Source organism: Haliotis cracherodii, unplaced genomic scaffold (genome assembly GCF_022045235.1).
Source record: "Haliotis cracherodii isolate W230 unplaced genomic scaffold, xgHalCrac1.p SCAF_19, whole genome shotgun sequence".
Taxonomy (NCBI): domain Eukaryota; kingdom Metazoa; phylum Mollusca; class Gastropoda; order Lepetellida; family Haliotidae; genus Haliotis; species Haliotis cracherodii.
In genome coordinates this window covers 13,320,760-13,335,386 of record NW_027266274.1, presented here as the reverse complement: position 1 = coordinate 13,335,386, position 14,627 = coordinate 13,320,760, and the positions used below count along the sequence as shown (strand labels likewise).

Here is a 14,627-nt window from a genome sequence, read left to right as displayed (position 1 = left end):
ACTGGAAGGGTGATACAACGGAAGGGGGATACAACTGGAAGGCGGATACAACTGGAAGGGCGTTAATTCATGAATACTGTTCAAAGCTCCATCACTAAGATCCAAATATGCACGGTGACCTAAATAGCTGCCATTGATAAATTGACAAATGTGCATCTCCAAATATGTTTTCCAAGATTTTTGTGACCTATCATCATGTTATTGGTTTAAAATATTTACTTATCCAATTAGAGGCGATTTTTACTTGAATAGTTTGAAATTTCAAACATACATTGTATGTAAATAAGCATGTTCAGTTTACACAACGTCACCCTTAAATAGATGAAACACAGCCACACAATATAGGCTATGTTCATGTGTGCGACAAACAGAGCGTTAAATTGAGCACCTGATATGTTGTCTGGCTGCAACCTGAGAGCGAGAGTTTTTACTTCCTTGTCTGACTTGCAGCTAAACAGGTTGTGACGACAGCGAGGTGTTGCTGTTGCCTAACTTGGTGGCACCAGGAGCATTTTTAATCGACTTACAAGTTTCTGTAAGGTAAATATAGTATTACATATTCAGCATTGTTTTAGTCCTTGGCTACAATTAATAGCAAAGAACAAGGCGTATTCTTATATGATGTCTCTTCTGTCACGCATAACATTTTGTCCACAGCAGGGTGGGGACATCTGGGGACACAAAGTCCATGTTTGAATATTTATCAAATCCGAGCTAGTTTTGAAAGACAAACTATCTACTGTCAAGTTATGAGTCCCAAGGCCAGAGACTTTAAACGTGAATTTACCCGTTACACATAGTTTCTCGTAGCTAGTAATTTATTCTCTTAGTCGTTAATGTCAACTCTATATCTGCAAACAGATTTTGAATATGATACCTACTGTATATATTCTGTATGTTCCTCAGTCAGCCTTGCTTGACATCAGTATAAGGATCTATACCGAAACGTCGCATTTACAGTATTAAAGAAGTTGTTGTCTATAAATTGTGCCTAAAGTGAAGAGACTTGACGTAGTAGGGACTGTGATCTGCTGGTGACGTCACAAGCTCGTGGCAGTTTGCGAAGTTAGACGGTACAAATAGGCATGTGGCAGAATAAATGTTATAAATTGGAGAATATCACCATGACAAGAAATGATATAGCTCCTTTAAAATCTACAACTTATGGAGGCATTTTAGTTGTTGACAAAAGCTCGTCACGCCGAATGCCAGGGTTTGATTCCCCACACATGTACACTAGACGTGATATTGCTGTAAGCTTTAAGGTTGCTTAAACCAGCATAAAACGTTTTCACCCACTTACTCACTCCCTCTGCAGACGGTCTATCCACAAGACCACGGAGGCAGTTGATCCCATTTAAAAATGATCCCCAGCAACATATGCTTGTTTTACCCAGTGATGTCTTTGATCGGATGTTCAGGTTATTTATGTGTGCGCGTGGCTGAGCTTGGTTGTATGTAAAACAGGAATCGATAAACGAAAAAGGGTTTGAAACGTATCAAAGACTTCTAACTGTCGTGATAGAAATATCGTCCTGTCTCATATAGATGTATCTAACTATACACGAGAATAAGCGTATTGCAGCAGGAAGATAAGGAAAACCATTTCATTTGCCTCTCACATCTGAGTGCATGAGAATATCAAGTGTTTCGTCCGACCTAGCACGGGCAGCCAAAGGCAAATAAAACCTCATAGATGTATCATCAAATGTGTGTTATACATCTGTAAAATTGTATTATATCTACATAAACATCCCTTTATAAAGTCCCTATTCATCGTATCTAAAGTAAACACGTTGCTCACAGATAGCTGTTAAATCGTGAAACGTTCGTTTTAATAACTGGTATTAGTGTCTACATTTGATCAAAAACACCATGCCCTCCCGGCAGGAGATCGACACTGTATTGTGCAACGTGAATCATGTGTCTGCCGTGTCAACATGACATGGTAGTGCATTGCTTGTCACGCTGACCTGCGGGAGGAAGATGCCCTAACAGCTCAGTACTTGTGTATATCCCATGTCTGCATATGTGCGATCAGGTAATGGGTGTTTCCTTGTCCATCTATACTTGTTGTTGTGTTTAAAATAACTAACCATTTCAAATAATAGAAATCTTCAAATTATAACTGATAGTAGTTAATTTTCAATGTTTTTTCACACTGGTTGGGGGAATTAATACCCGGAACATTACATACATAGTTGCAGGTACAGCGTTTGGACATTTTGCACAAGGCCACTTACCCGATCACAGAGCAGAACATATGTCATAGCGCTGAACGAATAATTCGGACTAACTATAAATAAAAGCTTGTTAATTGCAGGGACATCACAGCGCAGTTTGCATTTATTCTGAAGTTATCACCAGTTGATTATAATACAATACTTTGTCTACTTTGAAACATGGATGCAAATGTTACGGCCGAAGTTTTTCATAGCTTGTCACACTGCATCAAGTATATTAGCTGATCACATGAGGTCAAGTTGTAGAATGTAGAGTTGACTATATTTGCTTGATTCCACAGATGATGCCGGATATCGGAGTTGAACAGGTTGGCTGTCAAAAAATGGCATGCATCTTCGGTAGTCTTCAAGTAACAATGACGGCATTTACGTTTCAGTAGTGGTGTCGCTGGGCATCGGAATAGATCAAATTCTATCTCCAGTTGTAATGAACCACATTACAGGTTTTTAAAGATGGACATAGTGCATATACGCACTTGAGCATGCTTCACAAAGTCACAAACATTTGTGTAAAAACCTTCATAAATATCAAACCACCTAAACTATTGCGAAATATCTCATATCTGATCTGAGGAAAATACACAACATTATGTTAGTTCTGTACGTTTGATAATACTATCATTGCCATTTGCTGTGTTTTTAATTATGGAAATGTGCATGCAAAACTTGAGCATGTTTTATCAGGTCACAGACACAACCATAAATAACAAACAACCCAAACTATTGTGGCACTGAATCAGGTTTATATTCATCTCTAACTTGAGGAAAATTATAGTTTATGTTAGTTTTGTACGTTTCGTGATACTGACATTACCAGTTTAATGGTATCAGGCTGAGGAAAATGTTGGCGCAAACAACTGAAAAACTTGTCTGTGCATATGAAAATTCAATAGACAGGGTAGAAAGTTTGATATTATCATGTGTGTTGAATTCCATTATAACGACCGAGAAGTAAGTCAACCACGACAACCAGTGTTTATTCTATGCTATATATAGCCTGCCTCAGGACACAGTTTCCTAGCATATCAAATTTAGCATTGCACTTACATTCACTTCATAATAACTCAGTAATAATAATACTGAGCTGACTGTTTACTGTATATCATTGACGCAACTGGTATTTAATGGGGTTTACTGATTACATCTATCCTTTAGTATGCTCTTGCGACCAACATATGTGATATGAAATTTGAAGGAACATGTTTCAGGTATCATGTTTAATTAATACTGTTTTATTCAGCTTTACATTCATTCAGGTGTCATAAAACTATGTTTGACCTTCCTTTCAAGTTTAGATCTCACTGAAAACACAAAAACGTCGTTTTTTTCGTATATGAACATTGGACGGAAAAACAGCTAAAGATTCATTAAAATTGATTCATTGGTGAGCGTCGGGAAAGTGTCCGGAAAAGCGTCGAGTTTTTCAAGCATAAAATGGACGGGGAAACTGAGCTTTTTGCTCGGCCTTGTACAACTGTTAACATCCAATCAGATAGCGCTGGTCCCCTGACGCGCGTGATGCCCAAGGCTTCCTTTAAGGAGCATCAATTTCGTATATCTGGCATGCCTTGCTCTAGTATGTCGTGCGTAGTGCAGCAAATTTGCTGATAAGTCAGTTTTAATATATGAAACCTGTTAATGGAATTCAGACACGCACCGAGACGTCAAACTAAACCATGTTACCAAGTTTATTGAGATACCATATCCCTCATCTCTATCGGACAATGGGTGATGTTTTATTTGGTTAAGACTGTAAATATGTTTTATGTAAATATGTGAAGTATACACGATATACAGCTTTTCCTTTGGACGAGAGGTCGGTCACATGACCGCGGAACTGAAGTTCATAAGTGTGTATATGAACGACATATCTTGACGAGACTATTCTTGAAATGATGTAAACACTGACGGACTACTTGGATATTCCTTGGAGAAGTCCCTGGGAGTTCCCTCGCACGAATGACACACAGAAGCGTCGTTTCTCACCATTTACACCCTTTAATTTATTAACTTAGCGTTTTGACAAACATTAGTAGCGTTTGATTGCATGTCCGTTCAAGGATATCCTCGGTACAACCCATCCGAGAGAACAAATCGAAGATAAGCACATCCAAACTATCGCTGTGACAGTCAACAACAATCTATGAAAGTACCTTAGTATCTAGTTGACACATCGTTACAATCACCTTTCAATGATCGGCCACTTGATCAGTCATGAATAACACTTGAAATGGTCACAGGATCATTAACTACTTCGGAAATCTCTCCCGCCACGTTTATCATATCGGCCATTTTGACGTATTTTACTTGATGTACATGTAAATGTATTTCGGCGCTCTGTCGTTGTGACTGACTTACTGGGGTAGTTTTTAACAGACCTTCCTCATCTAATGGAGACATTATTGGAATACATTTCTTGTAAACAAACTAAAACAGATGTTCCTGAAAAGCAAGTTGAACATACATATGCTAATTGTGACCTCTCTTTTGGGGAAAATATTTTATTCCGCGATGCAATTGCTCATGAAACCATCAAAATCCTGTCGATACATGGTGATACATTTCCAAGTACAACCTGTGTTTACATATTGACTTAACGCCTATTTTCCTCTTATGTTATCGGGAATTAAGAAAGTCTGTTAGATAATTAACTTGAGTGTTGCGTTTGGCAATCCTAGTGTTTGGTATGATCAGTGGTCTTGTGTTACTGAACAACAATTGGAATCCACTCAGGAGGCCGTGTAGTTTCTTTCATAATCCCTTTTATCTATTTGATGTTTTAGATGCGTGTATCTGATCTGTTATCATATGTGTTGAACAAATGCGGTTTGTATTGATAAAATACGCTGACGCAAATATATGTTCATCAAATCAACTGGATAATTGAATATGCATTCTTGTACATATTCCATAACATCACTACACATAATTTTGACAGTTGCAGTAACGCACAATACCAATACCGTTGGAGAGTTAAACACTACTTTGAACAGTATTTCAGTTATATCACGTTGTATCAGATTGATGGAAAAGAACCCGATGTGGTTCAGGCCTTAATAACGGTTGTTCGCGAAAAGGTGAGCGTATCCTCCCACACCGCTGGCACCTGTTTCAAACACTTGCAAGGACAAGTCAATTGTTCACCTGAACAAAACGGAAACACAATGATTCCAGTCCCTACTATTACTGGGAATGTAAAGCACTTTGTATGTCAAAAACATGGAGGTATATCAATAATATGTTTCTACAGGTAATACTTGCCATTCATTTGGCAAAATGTATAGACTCAGCGCATTATTGTTAATCAGAACGTTTGGACTCTGACATCGGTATGTAGTTCACCCATCCTATTATTGATAAGCCTTCTTGAAGAGCTATGAAATCTGAAGCTGCAGAAGCGTTTGACTTTTGCGTTGCAGGCCGAGTAGGCTAACATTCCCCAAGATGTGATTCGCAGACTCGTATCTTCCATGGGCAGGAGATGTCAGGCTGCTATCGATTCCAACGGGGGACATATGCGTTATTGATGGTAGCTGACATTCACCTTGGACTTTTCCTATGTACCGATAACTGAGATGACTACAACCACAAAGTGTTCTCTCCACAGCATTTTGGATCAATACCTTGTACGGTTGCTCGTATGAATGTAGTTTTCTACCTCAAACAAATCTGGCTTTGCATTTCTTTCTTAAGAGTATATATATTTACCAGCTGTAAGGTGAGATATCAGAGTTTCACAAGCAGTCAAATAAGGATGATAAAGGACGACTCACTGATTAGGTTCTTGTTTACTTTGGAGCATAGTTGGCCATGTTTGATGTTACAACCAAACCCCAGATGATATAACGGACGGGAGCTCCGGCAGGGGGACAAACTGGACTTGTTATTGTGTGGTATGAGCTGTGATGTGGACTGTCTCCCAGACCCAAGAGAATAAATTTAAAAAGTCCAACTCAAGTCTAGAACGATTGTGAAGGTCTAGATTGCCCCAACACTAGAATGAAATAAAGAATTGTTATGTGCTTCTTTTTAATTTTATCATTTTTATTTTGTAGACAGGGATAGACCAATGAATGAATCATTTATAGTCACATGTTACCACTGAACCAGTTAAATCCATCACACAATAAAATATTAGTTTTTTGATATTACGAAGTGCATGATCATGTACATGTTCATTGTGGTTATGTACATACTAGATTATAATTTATATTATTGTGCATGATATCCAAACTTGTCATCGACGCATCGACATCAATGGACGACACTTCAAAATTCTTATTCGAGTTATAAACAGCTTCATCAGTGCCAGTACCGATGTCAGTAAACTAATACAATTTTCGTAGTTAAAAATATGTATGTACAAAATAAAATGTAAAGGAGCCCAGAATAATGCTTATTTTCAGGGCTAGAAGTGAGACAATCTAGGCTTGCCAAACCGTTTTTAACTTGAGTTGAATTCCTTATAAATTTCTTTATTGTCTGGGAGACATACAAGGGCGTCAGTATCGCATGAAGTGAGAATCCCGCTAGGGACAGTCTGAGTCAGTGTTATCGGATATGGTGTGGAGTCTCCGGTTTGGGCTGTTTGTTGAATAGAACAAGGGCACGCCAAAAGGGCACAATGTGGAAATTAAAGCATTACCACCGAACACAAATCTGTTGAAATAAGATATATGTTATTGGATTTGAAACCTCTATTTGAACAATTACGAGTTATTGTATACTCTGTATTATTTCGTCATGGTAGAATGTTTCGTTTTAATGCTGCTTGTTGAATTATCCACAAATATTGAGAGATACAATGTAAACATCTACCTGGAGGTATACAATAATGCTTCTGAAAGGCATATCTGATAATTGCATTCTAATCTATATAATTTACTATTTATAATTTTAAAGTTGGGAAAAATTGCATTTCATATAATGGCAAATTAATGTCTAATGCAGTGAAAACATTTTGAATTCATTAAAACTTCTGCAATAAAAGCATGACATCAGATAGTGATCTAAACGGATATGATCCACACTGTGATAAGCGAATTATTACTTATTGCTTATTGTGCTTATGACTGCCATATCACCCACACTGCATAGCTCGACCAAGCAGAGCACAAGTGAGTGTCAGCCTTCATTAGACCACATGGTTTACATTTATGCTGGTGGTCAGCACAGAGTAAAATGCTCAATGAGTTGGGTTTGCCTTTTTAAAACAAAGTGAGGAGAAGAAAGAATGGTAGTTATAGGATATATTCACAATGTGAATGACACATATGAAAAGTTAAAATGTCTAATAAGAGTACAATCATAATATTCATATGTTCTATTCTGCATTAAGTGTTTTGAATATACGAGTTTCTTGAACATGCTACTTCTAGCTTAAATATTCAAACTGTCATAAACATATTTTATCAACCTCCAGCCCACATGACAGCTCTGAATGTGAAGCCCTCGTTGGTGCCTTCTCTGATGTTTTACAAGGCGTTATCAAATTATCAACAAAGCCTTGCAAAAATAAATCAAATGTACCAAAACGAACAATGGTATGATGTTGACTGTAAAGAGGCAAAACGTAATATGGAGGGAAAATATCATGAATTCAATAAGGAAACAATATATCAATTAATAATAGGGGTCGTTTTGCAAAAAGAATAAAATACAAAGGTTACTCAGAAGAAAACAACATATATATAAAGAAAGTCAGCTGGAGCAACTGAAAACCTTATTAAAACAGGAACCAATTCTGGAAACTATTAAATAATATTACATATTATTTATCCTGATCCCCAGAAGCTTACAAACCACTTCAAGAATATTTAATAGAACACTAAAGCAAAGAAATATGCATATGTAAAAACCAACAAACAATCTAGACATGTATACAAAAGCAAGTCTAGCCAGCTCCAGCTAGCTCTATTCCAATGAAATCTTACATGAGAAGGGTGATAAGACTGACCCAAACAACTACAGGCGATTTGCAATAAGCAGCTGCTTTGGTAAACTACTTTGCAACTTCATAAATGAAAAATAATGGAACACATGGAACACATGGAATAAACTCTATAACAAAACCACTGTCAGTCAGATTTAGAAGGGGATAACGAACATCAGATAGTGTATTTGTTCTTTAAACAGTAATATATTCTACAAATAGTAAACAGAAAAGAATATACAGTTGCTCTGTAGACTTTCAATAGGCCTTTGATTCAGTTGACAGATCACTGCTCCTAACAAAGATATTATCAAATAAAATCGGAGGAAATGTATTAAAAATAATATCATCACTTTATCTCTTATAAGGTGAAAACTGACAAGGGTATTTCGAAATCCTTTAACTCCAACATCGTGGTAAGACAAGGATACATTTTGTCTCCCACATTATTTAATATATTCCTCAATGACCTTTCACTTTATTTCAAATCTGAAAATTATAACATGACATTTAATGGTTTAAACATTTGTCATTTGTTGTTTCCCGATGACTCTGTACTTTGCTGATTCCATAAAAAACTACAAGTGTTACTTGATGGTCTGAATGTATTTTGAGCAAAACATAACCTTAAGATCAATGGTGACAAAACAAATGTTGGTGATAGAAAAACACTAGTTACGGATAGATATAGTTACTAAGGAATTACATTTGAAGCAAATGTTAAACTAAATATAGTGCTAAACCTCCCCTGAAAAAGGCCCTAAGGCCAACCACAAGCTTCAGTCTCCATTTTTAACCAATATATATACTATTCCAAAAAAGAAACGCATAGGTGTTTCTGAATTTTTTAAAATTCCTCTGATCAAAGAATATGTCAACCGAATCGATAAAATATGTTATAAATCTGTTTATAGGAGACTTCTATGCAAATCTGTATTTTAAAAAAACACCAAAACGCAAAACGTTGTGTTTGATGAGACGTTTTACAAATTTCTGAAAACACATCACCAAAAAGAAACCAAACTCATTTTGCACGTGCAAATTGGGCCATGAGTTGCATGCTGTATCTGTCTATAAAATGCCATGTCGCATTCGAAATGTAAAATCAGTTTTGAAGACTTTCACGACGGAATCATTATGCCACGTCTAGACGCTGCGACTCGCAATATCGCCATTGGAAGACTAGGGGCTGGTGAGTCGCAATCTTCAGTTGTAAGACGTCCAAATGTAAGCCAGAGTACGATTTCTCGACTCGCAACACGCTACAACCTTACGGGTACCACAAACGACCGTCAAAGCATCGGAAGACCTCGAGTCACCACAGCAGCTCAGGATCGCTACATCCAGGTCCTCCATTTACGTGATCGTATTGTTACAGCAGAGAGCACAGCGGCCAGGGTGCCTGGACTTCGAAGGATATCGGGACAAACAGTACGGAACAGACTGAGAGAGGTTGGACTGAGAGCCCGGAGACCCTACTTCGGGAACATGTTACGACGTCAGCATCGCGTCCAACGTCTCCGCTGGTGCAGTAACATGTCGGCCTGGAACTTACGAAACTGGAGGCGCATATGGTTCAGCGATGAATATAGGTTTCTCCTACAGAGACGGGATAGACGAAGCAGAGTTTACAGACTGGTCCATGAACGTTATGCTCCTAACTGTGTACGTCAAGTGGACAGATTTGTTGGAGGAAGTGTCATGATGTGGGCGGCGATATCCTACAGCAACCGTACTAATCTTATCCATGTCCATGGAAACCTGACGACTGTGAGCTTTAGAGACAATATTCTTCAGCAACACCTTCTCCCAGTCATTGACGTCCGACGGGAGTTATTCCAGCAAGACAACGCCACGCCACCTACAGCACGTGTCACCATGGAGTATCTGGCAAATAACAACATTCCTGTGCTTCCTTGGCCATCTCGTTCCCCGGATCTCAACCCTATAGAACATCTTTGGGATGAACTTGATCGGCGTCTACGTCAGCGTGTGCGTCAACCGCAAACTCTTCAGGAGTTAGCTACATTTCTTCAGCAGGAGTGGAGGAGAATTCCTCAACCAGTTATACAGCGTCTGATCCAGTCCATGACGAGGCGGGTCTGAACTGTTATTCGTGCACGTGGTAGACAGAACAGGTACTGACACTTCTGTGGACGCTGAACAAAATCATGACTGTTTAGCCAGTGGTGATCATTATTATCGTATGCACACGTGGTTCTGCCATGTGCACGTCAAATGTCATGCTCCTGAGTATGTTTGTTGAATAGTTATACACGTTTGAATTAAACCATTTGTCTCTTCAGATTTCTGCCTTATGCGTTTCTTTTTGGAATAGTATACCTACAGCTCTTACTTGCAAAATATTCAAAACATTATTCGAGCCAACAATCCTATATAATAGTGAAATCTTGGGTATAGAATCAATCCTCCTGAACAACACTGATTCATTCATTCTCGAGAAACTGCAGCTCAGAACCTGTAAATTCATGACTGAAGGATTTGTAAAGCATGTCAACTGGGCATCGACAGATATTGTGCAAACCTTTTCATGGTTTTAAGTGCTAAAGTGATTTGATGCATTTCGTGAGATAAGCCCCGAACACCCATACACTTACAATAACAGCAGTCTTGATGAATAGGTAACACTGCTCATAAACTGACATGCATGGTTTGCTCCCTGTTGCGTCGGTATGTCGCTGACAGGTCTGAAGCTTCCTTTTCAATGCATCTCCAATACAATTAACCTCTCTTGCCTTTAGATTGCCGATTGTATACATGAAAACACCATCGGGGTGTGGGAAGAAATCTCGAGTGTGATACACATAACTTCAACAAATTATATATACTCTTTAAAAAAAGAAACGCAAAGCCAGATTTGTGTGAGACAGGAAAATACATTTATGCGAGGAACCGTACAAGGTATTGAGCCAAAATGTTGTGGAGAGAACCATTGGTGATTGTACTCATCTCAGTTGTCGGTACATAGGAAAAGTCCAAGGTGAAGGTCAGCTACCATCAATAACGCATATGTCCCCTGTTGGAATAGATAGCGGCCTGACATCTCCTGCCCATGGAAGAGACGAGTCTGCGAATCACATCTTGGGGAATGTTAGCCTACTCGGCCTGCAACGCAAAAGCCAATCGCTGCAACGACTGGGGTTGTGGTTGACGTCGGCGTAGCCGTCTATCCAATTCATCCCACAGGTGCTCTGTTTGGTTCAAATCCGGGGATCTGGAGGGCCAGGGGAGAACATCAATGTTGTTGTTGTGTAGACAGGCTCTTATGATCCGTGTTGTATGCCGTTGAGCATTGTCCTGCTGGAATACACGATGCTGTTGGCTGCAATTGGGAGGACGTGTGGTAGGAGAATTTCGTTGATGTATCGTTGAGCTGTAAGATTGCCCTGGATATGGACAAAACCTGTCCTGCCATGATGAGAGATATCCTCCGACATCATAACGCTACCCCTACCAAACCTGTACCCTCGACAGAGGAGAAATCTTGATTCATCGCTGAACCATTCATCTCTCCATCGCAGTTGAGGCTGTTGTGTGTTGACGACATCAATGCAGTTGTTGTTGATGATGTTGTCGACTCAATATGACGCGTCGAACAGGACGTCTTGCTCGTAGTCCTGCTGCCCTTAAACAGTTTCGCAGAGATTGTGCGCAGTCCGGCTATTTGGGATGCGGTTGAGGTGGCTGTGGTCGTTGGGGAAATGGGGGAAACCTTGTTTGTTTATAGTAGTAACCTGATACACTCTGTGGCTAGCTCCACACTGAGAGGAATTTCTGAAGGTTTGGAGAGATCAAACAAATTACTGGATACCACTTTTACGGCTTTTGTAAAAATATAAGCGTTTTTCCTGCATTTGGCCTAGGACTATATTCAAAGTTTAACGGTTTGAACATGTGCATTGTGTTAGAGACAAGAAATCAACGCAAGTGAATAAATTAATAATGTAATTATTTTATAAATAAAACTAAACATATAGAAAATTAGAAGTGTAATTTCTCATAGTTGGGATGTGTTCAATAATAGTTTGTGTTTGATTGTTTGTTGTTAAACGCCGCATGCAGCATGATGTCAGCAATATGACATAAATAATCGAACCTGGACAAGACAATCCAGTTATTGACACCAAGAGCATCAACCTACGCAATTGGGATACGATGACATGCCTCAACCAAGTCAGTGAGCCTGACAACCCGTTCCTGTTAGTCTCTAACAAGCATGGGTTGCTGAAGGCCTATTCTAACCCGGATCTTCACGGGTCCATTTTGAATAATGAACAATGAAATTCGTTGGTAGAGAGAAGTAGTGACAGTAGTGACTGGTATCTGATGGGTGCAAACAGGTGTCAAGTCGCTGTCTCAGATGCCTCAAATTACATAACTCTAAAGATCACGACGACGATACAGTCTCAGTCCCTGAACCATATTATTTTCCCTTCTGCGCAGTCCTTACTGTAATGCTAATGACCCAAATGAAACAAGCCTAGATGTTCAACAGGTTCAGGCTGAAATTTCCACCCCACTGGGGCTCCTTACATAAAAATGATATAAACTCAGAGTCTAAGCTTTAGTCTCACTATCCAAAGAGATCCCATGCAAGTCCCGATTTCTTCAGATTTCTTTAGACAGACTCTCCATGTTTTTTTTATAGATATGTATCAAAAGACAATTATTATTTTTATAAATTCAGTCTATGAGTATTCTTTTTGCGCAAAACACATTCATAGTAATCAATAAACGTAATAATACTATGTCCATATGTAAACATCAGTTTAATTTTGTGATCTGTATTCGTACTTTTGGCTCTTTTTGCTACAGGAGATTATGGGTTATAGACTAGTGGTTACATAACACCAGAAAGCCAGGTCCAAATTCAAGTCATGATTTCTTGGTTCATCTTGTATGTGGGAAACCAATATCCCAATATGGCTGAATCACAGGAACTCGATGATAGCGTGTATAACATAATATATTCGTATAGAAAAAATCACACCCCTCTGTATACATATAGACAAGGAGTGACACCCGCCATCTTGGTTCTTATTCAAGATTTCGCACTCGGTTCAAATCGCAGCTCGATATCGCATGAAATATGACTGTCACTTATTTCAACCCATTGGAACTTGCTGAACAAACCACAGGCAACACAATCGTGTTCACCCGTGCTCATCTTACCTCGTATTTATTTTAAGACAGCCATGAAATCTCAACCCTAAGCTTCGCCGCCGAGGTAAACAAGAAAAAGGTGGCCGGAAATTACGGCGCCACACGGGCTCGATCTCGCCAAACGTTTCTGATTGGCTAAAATAAATGATAGTGGATCTAAATATTAGCACACAGTGAAGGAAGAGAAATTCAAAACCGTCAAAGGTAGGCCTCCTGGCCAAATGTTGGTGTTGAAAAGGAATCTTCAGCGTTATTAAACATTTTGAAGCAGATTATCATTGACGGTCTTGAATTTCCCTCCCCTCACTGTGTGCTGATATTATGATACACATTTTAACCAATCAGAGACGTTTGCTGAATAAGAACCAAGTATACAGAGGGGTGTGTTCTTTCTATACGAATATACTTAAGAATTGACCTTCACTCTGTGTCAGTTTTTTTTATAACAATTTTCTTACTTCAAAGAATGTAGGCCAAGAGATCTAAACACAATTTTATTTAGTACGCGTGACTTCATGTTTCCACTCACAGCCATACACCAACCAGCTATACCGCGGAATAAATCAGTTCCTCAAAAAGAGAGGTGACATGAGTGTATGAATGTACAACATGCTCTTCAGAAACATCTTGCGCATGTGTTCAATTAATATTACCATTAGATGAGAAAGGTCTGTAAAGAACTACCTCAGTAAGTCAGTCACAATGTAGAAGACGTCAAAATAGCCGACACGATATAAACGTGACGCAAGAGATTTTCGAAGTTGTTAATGAACCTGTGGCAGTTATCCACGTGTTAGTCATCATTGATCAACTGGCCGATCATTGAAAGGTGATTAAAGATGCATCAAACAGACACAAACGTAAATTCATAGATTGCTGGAGACGGTCACTGTCAGCCTGGACACGGATCGAGTCGATACGACGATAGTTTGGATGTGCATTTCTTCGTTTGATCATTAGGATGGGCCGTAGAGAGGAAATTCGTGAACAATCATGCAGTCAAGCTCTCTGGCGTTTCTCAATGTATACTGAAACGCAGAGACCAAGATTAAAGGTTCAGAAAGAACATTCATGTATGTCTCATGCTTGGGAATTCCAGGGGTTTCCCCAGGAATATGGAAGTAGTCCGTCAGTGTTTACGTCATTTCAAGAACACGGTCTCGAGAAAAACGTATGAACGTCAAATTGTGTCGTTCATACACTAATAATTAAATTTTCCTTGTGTTTATTGAAATTCCTGCATTCTGATTAGATGAATTGGTCACGTG

The 14,627-nt window shown here is 38.9% G+C and overlaps 1 protein-coding gene across 1 annotated transcript in view; it reads left to right on the top strand.

Moving 5' to 3' along the window:
* Positions 1-416: 416 nt before the first annotated feature.
* LOC139467124 (cubilin-like) overlaps positions 417-14,627 on the top strand; it is a 188,013-nt gene continuing 173,802 nt past the window's right edge. Inside the window, exon 1 of the mRNA XM_071248843.1 lies at positions 417-540. The gene's annotated coding sequence lies outside the window, so the exon portion shown is untranslated. The remainder of the gene's footprint in view (positions 541-14,627) is intronic.